This window comes from Macaca nemestrina, chromosome 2 (assembly GCF_043159975.1).
Source record: "Macaca nemestrina isolate mMacNem1 chromosome 2, mMacNem.hap1, whole genome shotgun sequence".
NCBI classification, from domain to species: Eukaryota; Metazoa; Chordata; class Mammalia; order Primates; family Cercopithecidae; genus Macaca; species Macaca nemestrina.
This window is the reverse complement of record NC_092126.1, coordinates 14,033,784-14,053,917: the sequence shown is the minus strand read 5'-3', so window position 1 is coordinate 14,053,917 and position 20,134 is coordinate 14,033,784. Positions and strand designations below refer to the sequence as shown.

At 41.6% G+C, this 20,134-nt stretch overlaps 1 long non-coding RNA gene across 6 annotated transcripts in view; it reads left to right on the top strand.

The window, feature by feature from the left end:
- Positions 1-20,134, top strand: part of LOC105470920 (uncharacterized) — a 290,539-nt gene that overhangs the window by 160,821 nt on the left and 109,584 nt on the right. For all 6 annotated transcript variants that reach the window (XR_011619563.1, XR_011619564.1, XR_011619562.1 and 3 more), the window contains one exon: positions 6-132. This is a non-coding gene — a long non-coding RNA (uncharacterized lncRNA). The remainder of the gene's footprint in view (positions 1-5; positions 133-20,134) is intronic.

Here is a 20,134-nt window from a genome sequence, read left to right as displayed (position 1 = left end):
CCTAGGCTGGAGTGCAGTGGCATGAATGATCACAGCTGATTTCATCCTTGAACTCCTGGGCTCAAGCAATCCTCCTGCCTTAGACTCCCAAGTAGCTGGGACTACAGGAATACACCACCATGCCTGGCTAAAGTAAGCTTTCTATACTGAGTTTTGCCTTTACACTTGCTGTGTGCCTTTGGGCAAGTCATTTAACCTGTCTGACTCTGGAAAGACTAGGAATTTGGAGGGAGTGGTAGGCATTTAGGCTAACCTGTGCTTGTTCACATGGTGGGCATGGGTTTCCAAGACAGCATGTGGAAGCAGCTCAGATCTCCTGAGGCCCGGTCTCAATGTCTCTTCTGTCATATTCCATTGATCAAAGCAAGTCACAAGGACAACCCAATGGGAGGAGCTGCAAAATAACATTGTGAAGGAAGGAGAGAGGAGAATTGTTGAAAGCCATCTACACTGAGCTAATTTTCATCCTGGGATCTTCAAGGAAAACAAGTAGTTAATATAATGTAGTGATTTGGGCTTGTCATATTCCTGTGTGTGACGTTAGCTAGGAGGATGGGCAGGCCAAGAAAGTAGAGATAACCATGGACAAGGAATCAAAACTTACCAGCTGCTTGGCCTTGGACAAAACACTTAGACTGTTAGAAGCTCAATTTTTTTGTCCTAAGGTTCCAAAAACCTTTATTAAGCCTGTTGTATTCTAGGCACTAGAGCTGTAGATAGAAAAAATGAGTGATTCTTGTGTTTCTATGTGTGTCTATCAGTGATTTTGGGAGTGACAGATGTTAGTGCCAGCCAGTTTTGGCAATAAAGGGTTATTTTGTTTAAAAGACACTGGGCTGTTGCTTGCTGTTCAGGTCAGCTTTGAGCCTTGCTTACTGGACCACTGTTTTGTTGAGGGAGCTCTGGGTAATGGCTGAGGAAGATTTCTGTCTTATACTCTGAGGCAAGCATTTCCCCATGGGAAATCTTTTCTTGTTAGCTTAACTTTTGAATTGCTCGACCCCTTTGGGGGTTGGTAAAGGCTTCAAGTGCATCTATATTCTGCTCACTTGTCCTGGTTGATTTTCAACTTTGTTTTCCAGCTGTGAAAAACGTATGTATGTATGGCAGTAATTGGGAATTTAATAATTTTTGATGTTTCTTGTGGTGTTTGGGAAATCCACTGAGAAGAATATATTTATTTTTCAGTGTTTCCCCTTTCTGTGCTAAAACTCTGCTAAAACTATTCATGAATTTTATTTTCTCCCCCTCCCCTCCCTCCTCTCCCCTCCCCTCCTTTCCTTTCCTTCCTAGCACAAGGCAGGCTAACTTTGAAGCTAGGTTTCCTTTTTGGAAGGTACGTGTATTCGTTCCTTATTTTCTCCTTTTGTTTTTATTGTATAGTGTTCTTTATTATCTTTTCCAAGTCATTTTAGAAATAAAAAAAGGCACACAGAACCACAACAACAACAAAACACCACAGTCAGAGATTCAAACAATCTGAATTTTCCCCCCATGAGGATTGTTCTTGTGGCTGTAGCGAGATGCTTGTGTTTTTTACCTGATGTTATTTGATTATTGGGTCATCGAAACTTTACCGGCTCTATTGCACTGACTCCCCAAAGCTCAAGAATAACAGAAGAATTGCAAGTAGTGCTTTTATCATGTCATATGAACTCCAACTTCATCCCTGAGGTAAGCAATGCTGTGGAGTAGAAAGTTTTTGGAAGGAGCATAAAGACATCAGGGTACCGGACCCAACACCACAATCAAAGAGCCAGGGGTCCTTGAGAAGCTTGTTCACCTCTCTGGGTGTTCTCTGTTCACCTTATGATAAGACTTCTTACTTAATTACTGAAACGTGTTTTTATTTTAAGATCTCAAAGGAGGTCTCTCATTCTTGCTTCATGGATGTCAGTTAAGAACTATCGAAGGATTCTGTGGACTCTTATCATAAATACATAAGTATTTTAGGCTTTTCAAAAAACTGAAAATAATTCATGCTCTCTCCCACCAGCAATCACAATTCTTCCTTTGATTAACCTCTAGGCATTGGGATCCCGGACTGGGAACTGCTGAGGGCTTGCCCAGCTTTGACTTATCATGATTTTTAGTTATAAAGCGATATTCTGATGATTGTTGGAATTTGATCTTACAGACCTAGCGGAAAATCTAGAGTGCAGAGGGGTGAGAGAGTGGAGGTCAAGGTTGTCTATCAACCTTAGCAGTCTTTAAACGCTAGCCTTTACCTATTATGTGAGTCTGAATGTGTTTGTCAGGTGTAGTGGTAAATTAATTACAATCCAGGTCCAAATTCTCTGACTTGTATGTTGGAGACCCAAGTGGCACCACCCAATCTAAGGATGCTGTCTGTGAATTTTGGGATGCAACAACTCATAACTCATCCCCACTTGTCAGTCTACTTTTTGACCCCATCCTAAACATGAGTGGTAAGTGGAACCTAAGAGGTATGGAATACAGAAATAAGGCAATGAATTACAATTTCCTTTAGTTGTTTGGAGTTGAAGGAGCACCATTAACACGCTTTCTGGGTGAATTCCAAAAGATGAGTGTGGGCAGGACGTGCTTTCTATGATTGGACATCACACCCTTCTCACATTATTGCTGCTTAGGGTGTCTGTGCTTGCCCGTGAGTTACTACTATGGAGGGAGGTCAGGATTTGTGCCAGAAAGTGCAGGAGGCATAAAGTCATATGCTCTTGCCCTTATTACTGCTACTACTTGGCCAACATTTGCTAAGTACTTTCTGGGTGCCAGGCAATGTGAATTTGCATTTATCAATTTCACTTAATATTGACAACAATCATTTGCTATAGGTAGTATTGATATTCTCATTTGGTCAATGAGGTAATAGGGTTCTTTTGCCTTCCTCACCTGGCTGGTAAGTGGTAGAAATGTGATTTGAAGTGAGCCAGCTGGCCTCCAGAGTCGGTCTCTTAAATCTTGTGCTGCACTAACTCCACAATACACACGGCCATTGTGTTTGACCCCAAGATCATGAGGATTAAAACACTTCCAACTAGTTTGTATTTCTGCCCCTAGTCTAAGCCCCTTTCAGGTGGTTTTGGTCAGAGCTGCAGATATAGTAGGTCAAGAATGCTGCAGAAGCTTTGAGAGTAGAATCTTTGGGATTCCACCAAGGGTACTACTATATTGGAGTGTGTATACAGCAGCAGTTCCCTTGCTTTACCCACAAGACCTCCATGTTCTGCTCCTCCCTGGTCTCTAGCTTAATATCCTGACAATCTTCCTTTGTACTTTTTATTTTATCAGTGTCAGAAACTTGTAACTTCCGGAATATACCATGCCCTCTGCTGCCTGGGATGCCGGCCTTCTCCACCATCCTTCACATGGTGATCTTCTCTGACCTTCCGGGCTGGACCAGACACCCTTTTTGGGTACTCTGTTGACATTTTTCTAGATTTTTTCTGGTTCTCTGGGAGTCTTCACTCTCAGCCTAAAATGACACACATTGGGCATATACCATGGTGAATCAAAATGATTTTTTCATGTCTGTTTCCTATAGTTCTCTAGAACAAGGACTGGATACTATTCATCTAGTATCCCCAGATCCCCGTTTAGAGAAAATCTTTGGTAGATGTTTCGCATTTTGCCAGTCTAAAACAAATCTGGATAATGTGCACTTTTCCTAGCAAATAGTTAGCTTTCATTGCTTTGTTATTAGACTGAACCATATGAAATTGCTGTTTTCGTAAGTCAAAATTGCTTGACTACCAGCATCTCTAATGTATGTATTTTTTGTTTCTCATGAGCTTTTCACTTTGTTCCTCCTCTTCTGCTTACACACACACCAAGAGTTTCCCTAACTATCTTACAAATGTCCTTCCCTTATCCTGGCTCTTCCTTCCCTTGAGTCCTAAACTTGTTGAATGAGCTGTCTACATTTCCTGCTTCCTTGTTCACACCACCATTCTTGCTTCAATGCTTTGCCATCTGACCAACCTTTTCCCTACTCTCCTGAAGCTGCTTCTGCTGTTTTTAAGCAGTTCTATAATTGTATCACCTAAAAGCTGTTCTTGTTCTTTATCTCCGCTGACCTTCCTACATCATGAAAATGCTGTGGTCACCCTTTTTTGAAACGGTCACCTTCCTTGACTAGTATGACAGAAAACTCTCCTGGCTCTGCCTCTCCTGGCCCCAGAGTTGGCTCTTCTCCCCATGCATGTCTCTAAATGTTCATTTTCCTCTAAGTCCTGCCCATGGATATCCTCTTCTCTTTTCTCTTCTCCCTTGGGAACCTATGCACCTCCACAGATTCATCTAACTATTCATGAACAGGTGATTTCTCACTTTTTGCCCAAGGTTTCAAGGCCAAACAAGGTTATGTGATTAATAACCTTGTTCTGGCCAATAAATGAACCGCTGGTATGAGATTGCTCCACCCCCCGCCCCACCCCGGGAACATTCTTTCAGATAGTGGCTATTCCATCAGTGGTGGTCCTAGAGTGAGACCGTGATCTGGAGGAACCCCCAGGAGACCCATGATAGACATGAAGTGGGAGTGAGAAATAAAACTTTGTTATTTTGAGTCACTAAACTTTTGAGTTTATCTGTTATTGCAGCAACACCTTATCTCAATCTGACATATAGTTCACACCATCTGGAAGCTGGGGAAAACCTGAGAGATTTTCTGGTTTAACGCCATCATTTTATAGATAGAGAAGTTGAGGCTCAGAGAAGCAAAATGATCTATGTTACACAGAAAGTCAATATTGGCACTGGATGGAGCCCAGATCTGCTGTCTGCCTGAATGTTTTTCCTGTTCAGCAGGATTCTGGGCCCTGCATGAGGCCAGCCTCAAGTGATGCTGCCCTGATTTTCCTCTGCTTTGTGGTAGCAGTTCTACTGCAGACTATGTGGATCAGCTGTCTCTGGGGTCTGGGTCATTGGCCTGTTCTAATTTTATACCTTGACAGGTCATTTGTGAGTGCCCTGGGGTCCATTTTTGGAGCCCTCCACAAAATGCCATGACGCAGGTGCCCATGTCAGCACTACAGCAGTTAGAAAAATGCTTCCTTTTATAGATGGTAGCCTCGAATTATATGCAATGGCATCTCTGTACAAGTGAAAGTTCAACAATTCTACTTTGGAATTATCTGATGGTGATGAAATTCTCAGATTCAAAGGTATGAAGATAATTAGGACTCTTGTTAATCATTCTGCATCTCTTTTCCCACCCCCACCCCCCAGCAATGAGATTCACACAGATTAATTACTGCCTGCTATAAATAAACGCAGAGAAAAGCAATCTGCATAGGAGAGGCAGAGAGTAACTGTCATTTAATATATCACAGCTTTCCGCACACCTGTTTCCCCCTTGCTGTTGCCTTGGAAACCACACTTTATAGGAGAAGCTATGCATAATTAGCATGGATGGAGGTCTATATCAATCAGAATAATTTGGAAGAATACTAAAAGCCCAAAGGAGCAGGCAAAACTACTTGTCTCAGTAGGAAGGAATCAGACCTCCACTGTGTGGTAAATGAGGAGGCAGTTACAGTAGAAAATCAGCAAAATTAGCAATTCTGGGTCAGCTGAAAAACAGGCAGACAGCCTCACTCCACTAGAGAGAAAGAAAACTTTGTCATCGAGTTAGGTTCTGTTTCTTTTAAGTGCTATTTGGAGTCACACAAAGGAAATACAAAGCCAAACAAACACATAAGTATACTTTGAGGTGATGCGACTCCGATGACAGGACCTGTACTTCTGAAGGGCGGGCTCTGCACATGTGGGGAGCCCCTGCTGCAATATTAGGCAGTGAGGCTGGGGCTCCAAGACTCCAGCTATGGGAGGGGCTGCTGAGTGTGGGCTTCCTTTAGGGAACAGTGAGTGGCTTTCAGTCAAGGTATGGATTTTATGAGTCACTGGAATCATTAGGTTTTTGTTGGTGGTGGTGTTTGTTTTTTTTAAAATGACGGAAGGGAATTTGGAACCAATCTAGTTCAAATACCCTAGTTCTAAGAGGAGAAATGGGAATCACAGGAGATGCAACTTGCCCAAGGTTTCAAGGCCAAATGGTGGCCTGTCTTGAACCAGGACTCGACTCTCTGGTTCTCATTTAGTACTGTTTGCCAAGGCCACGGATCTGACCACCACTGAGTTGGTCATCCTGGCCAGAAATTCTTAGATTTTTTATTACAGAGGGAAGGAAACTGAGTACCTGGCATAAGAAATCATTCAGATATTAGCTCTTCCAGTCTTAGACAATTTCCCCCTTTGTGTAGACATGCAAATTCATTCCTTTATTGAATCATTCATGCAGCAAACATTCATTAAGTAAAATGAAATATTATATTCTTTGAGGTAACACACAGAAAACTTTCTGTAAACTCTAAATTTTCAGAGCTCAGATTAGATTACTGTTTATATTAATTAATATACATCCATTCATTCATTCAACATTTATGTATTGACTGCCTACTATAAATAACTCTATTCTAGGTGCTATGATGCAGCTCTGAATAAGGCATGAAGATCTCTGGCTCATGGAACTTGCATTCTATTTTTTCCAAGGTCAACTACCTACATTCTAGATCTTAAATGGAAAAACAAATTAATAAGATAATTTTAGATGGTAGATAAGGTCAGTGAAGAAAATAAAGCAGGGTAATGGGCTAGGGTTAGGAGTGTGGATCTTATCCTAATTGTAATGAGCAGCTATCTGAGGGTTTTAAGCAGGAGAGTGATATGATTGAAATAGTTCCATGTCTGGTTCTCCAAGCAGGATTTAAGGTCACTGTTCTGGGAGATTGTAGCTACCTACAGTCTCAGGCCAGCAGGGACCCATGGGTCTGTGCCCAGAAGCTCACTGTTGCCTTTACAGCAGTCCTGGGGGATGATGGTAAAGGAAGCGTAGCTTGGGTATATGTCTTCCCTTTCCTCTTTCACCTTTTCTTGGTTGCTCATTCTATACTTTATCTCTTCATGAGCCTGCTAATAAGTAAAATAATAAGAGTGAGAATGATAACAGTGATGAGAAGGCATAATAAACTTTTATAAAATGTTCCCTTATCATATGCCTGCTAGTGTGAATACAGCTGTGTGGTGTTTAACTCATTAACTCTTCAAAATGTAGAAACTATCATTAAGTTGATTTTACAGGTGAGAAAGCTAAAGGGGAGATTAAGTATTTTTTCCAAGGTCAACTACCTAATTTAATGGTGGTGCTAGGGTTTGAAACAAAAGCTATCTGTCTTTAGAATCTATGTTGTTAACCTCTCTGCTAATTGGATCAGTCAGTAGGGTCAACATGTTAATAGAGAAGGCTTAAGTCCTTCAACCTCCACAGTAAGAGAAGTGGGTAGAAGGAAAGCATAAATATTTTGTGTCTACTATGTGCAGAAAAATATGTTAGGCACAATCGTCCTCTTTGGTCTTCACAACTGCCACTTCAAATTCTCTCAGGAATTAATAAATCTTGCAACAATGCTGAAAGATAGGTATCATGTACCCCATCTTCAAGATTAAAAAATAGAGGTTCAAAGATGTGAAATAACTTGACTGGGAGCTGCCAAAGTTTGACCTTTGACCTGCGGTACTCTAAGGAAAGCCATCACAGTGGAGGTTTAGGGCAGGCCTGCCTGGGATTTGGGTGTGCCTTCTTGGGTGTCAAGGATGTCCTCGAGGCAGCCAGGCAGAGGACCTGGAGTGACCGTAGCACCTGGTCGGTTGTCTTTGGCCATAGCAGCTTCTTATGGGGAGCTTTAGGGGACCTGGGGTTTAGAGCATAGTGGGATCTGCAGGCACATTTGCTAACCCCTGCAGGAAGCTCCGTGCTTATGCTGAGTGTGGCTGCAGGGCTCTATCTCATTCACCAGGTACACAAGAGAAGCTTCCTCCTATTTGGGGTGTCTAGCAAGCTCTGACTCAGGTTGCTTCTTTGAAGACTGTATTTTGTCCCTGCTGGCTCACCACAACCCTCAAGTTTTTGCCTCCACTTAGTCCCCTCAGTGATGGTGGGTTTCCCAGGCATCTTCCTGCCACCATTGGGTCACTCCCTTGCTCCAAGATTCCGTCCCTGCCAAGTGCACCAGCTTAGAATGACATCCTCTAAAACTAGTCCTGGCTAAGAAGCCGTGGTTAACATGCTCTTTAGCTGAAGGCTTTAAGTTGTACCCTTACCCATTTCAGAGCCTGCCTGAATTAAGCCCTATTTGCCAAGCCCCCTTTCCCCACCCCTGTGCTCCATCTGTCCAACTTCAATTCCATCTTGACTCCTGATTGTTCTCTTTGTTTGGCGATTGACTTAGTACTCTTGCCCCTGAGCTGGCACCTGTGTCCTAATTAATCCAGTCAGAGCCACTCCAGCTCTCAAGCTTGCAAGCTAGGGATGGTTGGAAGACAGAGTTATCTAAGAGACTAAAAAAGACCTGCTGTCAGCCCCAGTCAGTGCGGAGGACATGAAGATGCATCCTGGAGATCCTTGGTGTGATTGAAAATGTTAAAATGACCTCTTGGTCCAGCTCCACCTCCAGGGAGCACAGATGAATAGCCTGCGCCTGACAGCAGTGGCCCCATCACGCTGGGCTTGTGAAGAAACCATCCAGTGCTCTTTCCCCATGACATGTGGCCAAGCAGGGCTCTGTTCAGTTGCAGAGGCAGTGGAGTGCTGGGTGTCCCTTCATGGATAGCATCTGACACAACTTAGCTATCTGTATCAGTTAGCCTTTGCTGCATAACAAACCACTCCAAAATGTATTAGTTTAAAGTAACAGCCATTTATTTAGCTCAGTTTTGTGGGGATGGTTCTTCTGGCCTAGCCTGGGCTTAACTGGGTTTGCTCATGTGTCTGTGGTTAGCTGATGGGTCAGCTGGGGCCTGGCTGGTTCGGTATGGCCTCACTTGCATACTTGGCCATTGGCCAGCGATTGACTGGGGAAAGTAGGGGGTCGCTGGTGGTGTGTCTTTCATCCTCTAGTAGGCTAGCCTGGGCTTGTTCACATGGTGACAGGATCCAAGAGCAGTAAGAGAACACTCTCCAATGTGCACGTGCTCTTCAAGGCTCTGCTGGAGTCACAATTGCCTCTGTTCCATCTGCTGAAAGAAGTCACATGGCTAAGCCCAGAATCAGTATGGCAGGGCACCAAGAAAGGAATCTATGAAAAAACTGGACCTTTATTGCGATCAATCCACCACACCATATTTTCAATTCATGCTTGCAAAGAAGGATTGACCCAGGAGGCAGTGAATACTCCACTCTGGGTCAAGAAGTCTAGCAGAAGGAATCCAAACAAGTACCTAATTCTGGCTAATGTAGATTACTTTAAAGTCTTTCCCAAAACTTGTAAACTGATCCCTGATTTTGGGTACTTTGGGCATTGCTTTGGAGGTTGGCCTGCAAATACTATTGTTCTCTCTACTTCTTCTGGGTTGGTTTATTCCTTCTAGAAAGTATCCTCTTAATACTGCTTGTGTTTAGAAGCCAATCACTTCTCATCTTTTCCAGATTTAAAATTCATAGCCTAGGCAATGTAAGGAGACCTTATCTCTACAAAAAAAAAAAAAAAAAAAAAAATTAAAAAAATTAGCTGGGTGTGGTGGCTTGTCCCTGTGGTCCCAGCAGCTACTCAGGAGGCTGAGGATGGAAGATCACTTGAGCCTGTGATCACAATGAGCTGTGATCAGGCCACTGCACTGGGCCACAGAGCAAGACCCCATCTCAAAAAATTATTCACTGTCTTTTTCTTTTACATTCAATGGAGTATTTATCAAAAATGATGATGATGTGATCCAGAATAAAGCAGGATAAAGTGTTTTCTCTAGAATGTGTGTATTGGTATTGTGCTGGGCTTGCTAATCTTACTGTTTAGGCGTACTTTCTTTGAAAGAATAATTATTCCAGCCTTGAAACTGGCATGGATATTTTCCTATGGATGCCAACTTCAATGGTATTTTTGTAGCAATAAAGCATATCTTGAACCCAAGCGTTCCTCTTTATTCCAGGACCTTATCAATGGTTATTTTGGCCAAGATCTAGCACAAAAGATTGATTTTCTGTTGATTTTTTGGCTTTTATATTGATTATGTATTTGTGCTGTTGTACTGAATATGGTTACTTATATATATATGCACATGAATAAAATATGTTTAATAAGCATGCATAAAATGTATGAACTTGAAAACTGTTCCTTGGTGGAACATTATAGCCTTAGTTGAAATATCTAAGTGACTTCCAAAAGACATCATTAGCTACAGTCCAGTGTATTTTGTTCCTGCATAAGAGGTCAGGCTACACTCAACAATGATTCCCGGTTTTTTTGTTGTTATTCTAGAAGTCTCCTGAGAATTCTAATAACTTTTGTGTATAGAACAGAAAAAATTAAAAACCAAAACCAAAAACAGTTGTTGGGCTAGTGCCCAGAGGGGCAGACAAGCTTTTTGATTCTGTTACATCATTATGGTAGAGGACATTCAAAATGAGAAAATATGGTACTATGGTATATTGCAAAAATGCTCCTTATTATCCACCCCTCTCTGCATTAATATCTTTTTTTTTTTTTTTTTGAGATGGAGTTTCACTCTTGTTGCTCAGGCTGGAGTGCAATGGCTCAATCTCGGCTCACAGCAACCTCTGCCTCCCAGGTTCAGGCGATTCTCCTGCCTAAGCCTCCCGAGTAGCTGGGATTACAGACATGCGCCACCACGCCTGGCTAATTTTTGTATTTTTAGTAGAGACGGGGTTGTCCGTGTTGGTCAGGCTGGTCTCAAACTCCTGACTTCAGGTGATCCGCCCACCTCAGTCTCCCAAACTGCTGGGATTACAGGTGTGAGCCACCGTGCCTAGCCATTAATACCTTTTTTCAAAGTGACTTTGCATCTTCTCTTGTCAGGAGGTGAAGTCCATTTCCCCATCTATCAATTTGGACTGGCCCTGTGACTTGCTTTGCGAGTAGAATTTGATGGAAGTGATGATTGCAAGTTCTGAGCTGAGGCCCCAAGAGGTCTTCTGCAGTCATCTATCTGTCTTGGGTCTCCATCCTTTGTCATGTGATGAAACCCAGGCTAGCTTGCTGGAGGATGAAAGATAATGTGAACCAGAACCATATCAGTCTGAATGTCTCAGAGAAGGCCACCAAAAATCAACAAAGCTTTCATTTGCAGCTGACTGCAGACGTATGAGTGAGCTGAGATCAGCCAAGCTTGGCTCAGGTAGGCAGACCCACTCATCTAACCTGTAAACTCACGAACAATAATAAAACCTTTTTGTTTTAAACCACTAAATTTTGTGTGTGTGTGAGGGTTGTTACACAGTAATTACTAACTGATGCACATAGGATCAGCAAGTGAGCTTCTTGAGAGAAAGGTTTATTTTTGATCCCGTAATTGTTATGAGTTGTTAGCACACAATAGGTGTTTATTATTAAATGCCTATTAAATTTGCGAGTACAGGGTGATTTGTTTGGTTTCCTGGGTTGGGCATCTTTCTGGTGGCACAGCTAGATGCATGGCCATTTTCCTCATAAATCGTGAGATTTGGAATGGATTCTGTAGTAGAGATACCAGTTGTTCCACCTTCCTTAGTTCTGTAACCCTTAGTTTTTAGCTGGATATATGGCTTCCTGTGATAAAGACCGATCTTTCACAGCTATCTCTATGACTAAGCTCTGGCCAATGGGATGTATATGGAAGGGAGAGGGAATGCTCTTTTTTCTCCCCCTAATTCCTGCTAGCTGGAATGCAGATGTGCTGGCTGGGAATAGTGCAGTCATCTTAAACATAGGATAGAAACCATGTGCTGCGGGTGCCATCAGTAGCAAGTTTAAAGATCTTGCACCCCTGATGTCTTTGTAAAACTTTCTGTGGTTAGTGTTCTTAATTATAATATTTACCCCTTCTTTCCTATAGGAGAATCATTCATTCTTATCATTGCAGTAATTGCACTGTAATTAGCGGTGCCTCTCCATAGAATACTGCACTCTAATTTTAGGCTTAGCCATGTGACTTGTTTTGGCCAATGAGATGTAAGCAGAAGTGACATATGCCACATCCAGTCAAAAGCTGTGAAAACCACTGCACATTTTCCCAACCCTCTTGTTATTTCTCTGTGTCACAAGAACAGCATGTCCCAAAGTGGATTTGATCCTTCAGTCTGGGTGCTGGAGGAAGAAAACACATGGAACAGAGTTATATGCACCCACCTACTACCATGTAGTCAGAAACAAATATTTATGGTTGTAAGATTTGGAGGTTGGGCATCTTCCTACCTTTGTATTTTTTTATATGACTGGGAAATGAACATCCTTTTTGTTTGAGATATTAATTTGATTTCTGTCACTCATGGCTAAATTGAGTTGCAACTCATTCTGCCTTTTATCTTATTCAGGGTAAGAATGATGTAACCATTCACTCAACTGACACATATTTCCTGAGCGTGTAGGTCAAGACTGGCACTATGCCAGGCACTGGGGATGCAATTGGGATAAAAAGGGACCCATTTCTTGCCTTCATTATACTAACAGTCTACTGAGGAACCCGGGTATGAAACAAATGAACACTCAAAAACAATCAAAGAAAATAGAAAGCTATTTTATAGGAAGCTATAAAACAGTATAATATGGTTTCCTGTTTTAGATTGTGTAGTCAGGAAATATCTCTTTGTGGAAGTGGTATTTTAATTGGCATCTAAAGGAAGAAAATGAATCTGCTAGATGAAGCATAGAGGAGGATGGATGGCAGAGGAAACAGGAGGTGCAAAGATCCTGAGGAAGAAAAGAATTGTGTGTATTTGAGGGACTGAGAGAAGTCAGGATGGCCACAGTGTGAGTGAGCAGAGAGGAATACTGGGAGATGAGGCTGGAGGCCAGGTTGCATAGAGCCTCACAGCCCATGCCAAATATTTTGGTCTTTCAGAACACTGGGGAACTGTTGAACATAGCCCGAGATAATCCCGTTTGTGATTAAAGACGACCAGTTGGTTGGCTGTGTGGAAAATAAATGGAAAGAGAACTTATAACCCAGGGAGGCCAGTATAGGTATATATGGATACATATATTGTTTGACATTTTACATTTAGATCTTTAATCCACCTGGAATTAATTTTGCCTATAGTAGGGTTCAAGATTTATTTTCTCCCCCACATGGATATCCATTTGACCTAGCACCATTTATTAAAATGTCTTTTTTCCCACTGCTGTCCAACAGTTTTGTCATAAATCTGTTTCTAGACTGTTTATTGTTGTATATTTCCAGATTACTTATTTTGATCCATTTTTCTATTTTTCTATCATTACACAAATACCACTCTGTCTCCATTACTGTAGCTTTACTATACCTCTTAATCTAGTATATAAGTTCTCCATCTTTGTTTTGTTTTCAAACTGTCGTCTTTTTTGGCTTTTGTCTTTTCAAATCAATTTTAGAATCAGTTTGTCAATTTTACATACATCCACCCATCCAAACATATACACACACATACACACACACACACACTTCTAATGAGATTTTTCATAAGGATTGTATTAAATCACAAATTATTTGTGGGAAAATTAGGCTCTTTACATTATTAAAACTTTCCATCTATGAATATGGAATATATCTCCATTTATTTAGGCCTTCTTAAATTTATCTCAATAATATTTTGTACTTTTTAAATTAAAACTTTTATACTTCCTTAGATTTATTCCTAGATATTTAATGTTTTCTGGTGCTATTGCAAATGGTTTCCTTTAAAATGTTATTTTCCAATTGTGTGTTACTGGCATTAATAAATGTAGTTAATTTGTCAGTATTGATCTTTAGTAATCTTGCTAAATTCATTTACTAATTCTAAAACTTGTAGATCATTTTGAATTTTTTATGTATACAATCATATCATTTGTAAATAATGACGTTATTTCTTTCCTTCTAATATTTATGCCTTTTATCCTTATTGAGCTAGTTAAAATTTCTAGTTTAATGAAATTAACAGAGATGGGGATGGCCTTCCTCCCAGACTCAGAAGGAAGAATGTTATCTTCTAAAAAATGTATTTGATAAGTCAAACCTAGAATCTTATTTTAAATTGAATTTTTTTGATTATTAGCTATAGGAAATTTTTTCATGTGTTTATTGCACATTAAGTTGACAGTTCATATTATTTGTTCATCTTTTATTTGACAGATGTCTTTTAAAAGTTGAAATTTAAGAACTCAGATATTATGAATCATTTCTATCTCTCACATATAATGATATTTTTCATTTTCCCTTTAATTTTCTATGTGCCATTTAAAAAATCGTTTTGTTATGGGAAATAAAGAACAGACATAAAATAGAATACTACAATGAACCTCATGAATCTATCAGTTTCAACTATTATCTAAATTGTATTTATGGAATTTTTTGATTTATGAAAGTTTTACATTTTTATATGGCCAAGTATTTTAATTTCATTTTCTACTTTGTGAGGTCTTTTGATATAAAAGTTTGAATTTTGATGCTGCTTATACATATTAATTTTTTCCTCTCTGTTCTGAATTTTTAATGTCTTATTTAAGATGTCTTTTCATATTACGAAGTTACAGAGATATTTATGTTATCTTCTAAAAGATTTTCATCTGAGATTGAAAGAAGTGTGTATTCTCTAGATGTTGTGACCAGTGTCTTATAGCCATTTGATCAATTGAAAAATATTATTTTTTAACTTTTCTGTATATCTATATCCATGGCTATGGTATTTCTTTTTTCTTTCTTTCTTTTTTTTTTTTTTTGAGATGGAATCTCACTCTGTCGCCCAGGGTAGAGTGCAATGGCGTGATCTTGGCTTCCTGCAGCCTCTGCCTCCTGGGATCAAGCGATTCTCCTGCCTCAGCTTCCTGAGTAGCTGGGACTACAGGCGCCTGCCACCAAGCCTGGCTAATTTTTGATGTTTAGAAGAGACAGGGTTTCTCCATGTTGGCCAGGCTGGTCTTGAACTCCTGGCCTCAAGTACTCTGCCCACCTCAGCCTCCCAGAGTGCTGGGATTACAGGCATGAGCCACTGCACCCGGCCCATAGCTATAGTATTTTTATATCCGTATCTTCTATATATTTTACTAACTTTTTTGGCTGCTTGATTTATCACTTTCTGAGAACAGAAAAGTACGACTTGTTAAAGAGGCAACGATAATGTGCAGGCAACTCTCCATTTATATTATTCAGTTTTACTTTTTTTCTTCAAGTCTGCAATCCCTGCTGACCAGGCCTAGAAGCGTAATTTATAGCAAAGTGCTCAAAAGTCCACCATAGCACAAATAAGATATGTGGTGAAGGTGTTACAGTGTAAAACCTGGATTTGTTTTCCAGTAACCCTAGGGGACTATACATATTAAGAAGTAAATCAGAAATATCCAATTACACAGAAAGAATATGGGCGGCATAAGGAGTGAAACAGTGATACAACAGTGTGGACCTAATACTGCCAGGAAGCCCTCAGCAGGCCAACCCACACATTTGCATTATTTACTAGAAACCTTACAGTATTTTACCCAATAAAACATCCTCAGCATCCAAAGAACTATTAAAAACAATCTAGAATGTCTATTCCAAAATGATGCCAGGAGACTGTGTTTCCCTTGGGGTGTTATTTAACATATTGTATTTGTGCATGAAATTGAGGACTTGGTTTTTTGACAGTTTGATCTTTTGATGAAGATGGTTGCCCTGAAGAGAGACAAGTGCATTGAAACACCAATGAGAATACAGTTGCTTGGAAGTGTTGCTCCTGCCTTGGAAGGATATTCCTCATTCATTAGTTGCATTCATTCTATTTTCTACTCATTCATTCCGTCATTATGGAGCACCCGTAATGTGACAGGTACTGGCCTGGCACTGTTGTATTATAATTGTTTAACAACCATCTTTACAAGTAAAATAGCCCTGACTTGAACCATTTGCCAATTTCTGTTGTGTAAATACTCAGGGTTAATTCCAGGCTATCAACATTGCGACACTGAAAGTAAAGTTGGGAAGAGATGCTAGCAATTAGCATGTGCAAGCTCATCTGAGACAGCTCCAGGATAGTCCTCTATGCTAGGCACTGTAGATAAACAGTGACCAAGACATAAAGCCTGAGAGAAGATGTAATGTTTAAGTAGGAGTCAGCTAGGCAAAGGTAGCTGTGGAGTAGGGTGGTGAAGGAGGAAGAAGTTCAGGCAGAAGAGCAGCTTGTGCAAAGGTCCTGTGACCGCTGCACAGATAAAAATGAAAGAGGTAATTTGATGAGAAGATTAAGTGTAGTTTTTCTCCATGGTGTTCTGAGACCTCAGGGAAGGATTTTTTTTTTTTTTTTTTTTTTTTGGTGTGCTAGGGAGAGAGAGGTGTGGAGACATGTAACTAGAAAGAATGTGTACGTTTCCAGTTGGCTTGTTACGACTTAGCTTTACCAGTGGTTCTCAAACTTTAAAGTGCATCAGAATCACCTCAAGGGCTTGTTAAAACACAGATTACTGGGACTCACCACGTAGGTAAGGGGTGTTGCTCCTGCTGCACTGGGGACCACACTCACCTTGAGAATCACTGGAGTGTCCCATTTGGTGCCACCAAAGCTTAGCTTTATTGACTCCAGAGACGAGGTTCTCATTCTTTTGTTTCTCAGGGTTTCCGCTTGGAGGTATTATGTCTTGGCATGAAGCAAATTCTTTGCAGCATATTCTGTGTCCTGTGAGAGATGGTATTTCAGAAATAACACACAAATTTCAAAGCAAATATCAGTAAGCCAGATTTGAGAGTCACAGTTTGAAAGAGAAAGTCCTTCTGTCTTTAGTATAGGCCCAGGAGGCTATACTTTGAAACACAAGCCCACTTCCTTTTGGGTGACAGGGCTTGCACAAATACCTAAAAACTCATATCCTGAGAACAGAATGATCCTGCAGTACTCTCTGGTATGTAATGGTCATCCTCAGTTTTCATGAAAGGTCCCCTTTGTTTGGGGACCTCTTAGCTACTACTCAATAAATTCGGTTCTTGACATCAATTTAGGAAAGCAGTCAATCAATCAGCCCATCAATCATTTATAATTTATTGAGCACCTATGATCTGTTGTGATGCTGGCAACTTCTTCTTTAGCCTAGAGTAATGTTCTGCTTCCTCTGACTTCCTGGCCTTTGCAGGAACTGCACTTGTCCCTTTTGCCAGGAGGCCTAATCAGATGAAAAATGTTTATTTCCTTACATCGAATAACCCTTATTCATTTTTATCTGACTGCTTTTAACCAGCTCTTGGATGCCAAGTACATTTTTGGAAATAAGTGATCTGGCCCAAACTGCCTTTGAGGATTCTTACCTACAATACTGCTTACTGAAGTTTCCTCAGTTGCTGTTATCTGTGCCTGCTGGTGCATTTTGGTTCACAGTGGTAACTACTTAAACTTAGAGATCATAAAGTGGTTTAAAGAACACCTACACCATGCTTCTTTTCAAAATATCCTTCATTCTCGAACTAATACCTTCAGCAAAACAGTTGATGAATTTTTCAGATGCAATTATCCATGTCTGTACCCAATGCATATGCATCCATTTGCTAAACAAGAAAAAAATAGGTTGAGGGCAAGACTAGAAATGGGCTGTTTCATTTTCATGTCGCTTGACATTGAGCACCTGCTGTTTGCATATAGTTCTTTTGTTCAAGATGCTGATAGTGCGTTGAGAAAGAAATGAGTTGTAGTCTGCCTAAAGAGATAAGACAACTGCATGTGGCCCAGGTGATTAATGGTGAGAGACAGTGTAAGCCAAATAGCAAAATGAGAGATTCTAGGTGCTAAACATTCCCCAGGTTCTTAGGACAGGTTGATCGGGGGCCCAAAGTTGTTGCAGGCCTCACAGAGGAGGTAGACAGGTTTCTTGGATGTCCGGCTCTAACCCCACTTGTACCCCTTCCTTACCACTGTCCTTGTATTGGTGGGAGAGGGTATCTTGGCCAAGAGTGAGGGACTGCATGGGGGGACATTCTGAGGAGCAGCAGGGGCTAAAATGGACAGATGAGGTGTGATATTGGAGTCACTTCAGGGCCAAGCTTAGGATTTTGAACTGGAACCTACATTAATAGATACATGCCCTAGGGATATTTGAGGACAGTGACAAAGTAAGAATCTTATGTTTTAGTAAGACTAGTTGTGTGGTCAAGTGTAAGGGCTGGTTTTGGGCTAGGGACAGAGACAAGTGTGGAGACCTAGGCACAATGCCAAAGGGTGGGGTTGTGTGTGAAGATGGCCTGAGCAGTTTCATATCCATGAAGTGGAGAGACAGGGAGGGACAGAGTCTTTGCAAAGGAACATACAAAAGGGACCTGGTGGTTGGATGTCAGGGCTCAGTAAGAGGAAAGAGGTCAAAGTGATTTCTTTTCATCCGTGGAAGTGGGAAGATTGGTATTGTCACTAAGAGAAATGGGCCCACTAGGAGGGTTCCAGTCTGACTTACTTTGGGGGCTGCAGCCTTCAGTTTGCAGTCTGTGCACTGAGAACTGACCACCCTCAGAGGGTCTGTTCTGTAGGTAGCTGGCAATAAAGGGCTGAGAGTCAGTGAGCTAGCTACCTGACAGTGGTCAGCAGAGTCATGAGAGCTGGCATAGTAAGCTAGAATCAGGTTGCCAAGGGAAAGTATACAATCAAGAAGGGTAAGGACAATGTTTGCAAACCTTCTGTTTGTTGCTTATCATGTGCCAGACATGGCGCCAGATAATTTGCATGCAACTATCTTGCTTAATCCGTACCACCTGCACCACCCGACAGTGCAGCACACTAGCAAGGAGAGATCCAAAGTGGGGAGTTGAGCAGTTGAGAGGACTAGCTGCATGACCTTAGGCAACTAACTTAATTAGCCTCTTGGAGACTCCATTTTCTCAGCTGTGAAATAAGGATAATCATAAGCATCATCCCTATGGTCTGTTATCTATTGCTGCATTAAAAACTACCCACAATGAAATGTCTTAAAAGGCCAACACTCATTTGTTGTACTTGTGATTTTGCAATTTGGGCAGGGCCAGGTGGGAACAATTTGCTGTGCACCTGGAAGCCTGGGGCCTCTGCTTGGTGACCTGGGGGCTGGGGCTGGCTGGGCATCTCTCTGCCTGAAGTCTCAGGGCCTCTCCGTGCAGTCTGTCTCTGTGTTCTCTTCATCGTGGCAGCTCTGAGTTCTGAGAGTGAGTGTGCCAGGAGACTGGAAGTAGATAGAGGCTGTCTGTTTTTAAGGCCAGGGTTTGGAAGCTGCCACAGTTGCATTTCCACAAAGCAGTTCTGGATTGGAGGGAGGAGATAGACCCCACCTCTCAATGGAGTGTCCCTCTTCGGTGGCCCCCTTAAAGGCCATTTCACAGGGTGAAGAGTAACTAAGACAATGAGCACAATGGGCTTAGCATAGCACCTGAAACATCTTAAGAGCTCAATGAATGGTAGCCATTGTCATTATTAGAGGTAGTATCATGGTCATTGGAGAGAGATTAGGGATGAAGTAAAGGTGCTGTGATTCAATGACCAAGAGACCATTGCTAATCTGTTACAGAGACAGCCACTGCCTTGCTCTCAGTGCTGTATTAGAGGTGGGTGGCCAGTGTGTAGGAGACAAGAAGTGAGTGGGAAGGCTGCTCAGAGGCTTGAAAAGCTCAGCCATGGAAAGACAGGAGAGAAACTGGAGAGTAGCTGCAGGCGGGCAGGAGGAGGGCAACAAGGCCATATGAAAGATTGTTTTCCCAGTGGGACATCTCAGGCGTGGGGGTGGTGTCAAGTGAGGACACATGCATGTGTGAAGGACAGAAGGACGAGGAGGAGAGAAGGTTGTTTGGAGGAGGAAGAGGGGGTGAGGCTGACAGACTGAGAGAGAGTGTGTGGGCATGTCCATATTTTAAAGGTCAAATTTATTCCAGGCAAACTATTTGTTTAAGATTTGTATGCAGATGGAAACAACCAGGATGTAAACTCCTCAGAGGAGGGATGTGAGAGGAAGAAGAGTTTACAATCTTCATTTCGGGCCAGTAGACACACAGCCTCCCATTCCAGGCTGAGGGCAAAGCCTAAGCTGGGAGGGGACTTGGAGGAGGGGAAGGAGAAGGGTTACATTTTTGGTATCAGTGGCTGGGAGCATCAACTGTATATTTAAGAGTAGTGGGGGACACCTACCCAGGGGGATATGGAGCCAAGGCCACAATCAGAAGTAGTTTTGGAGACCCT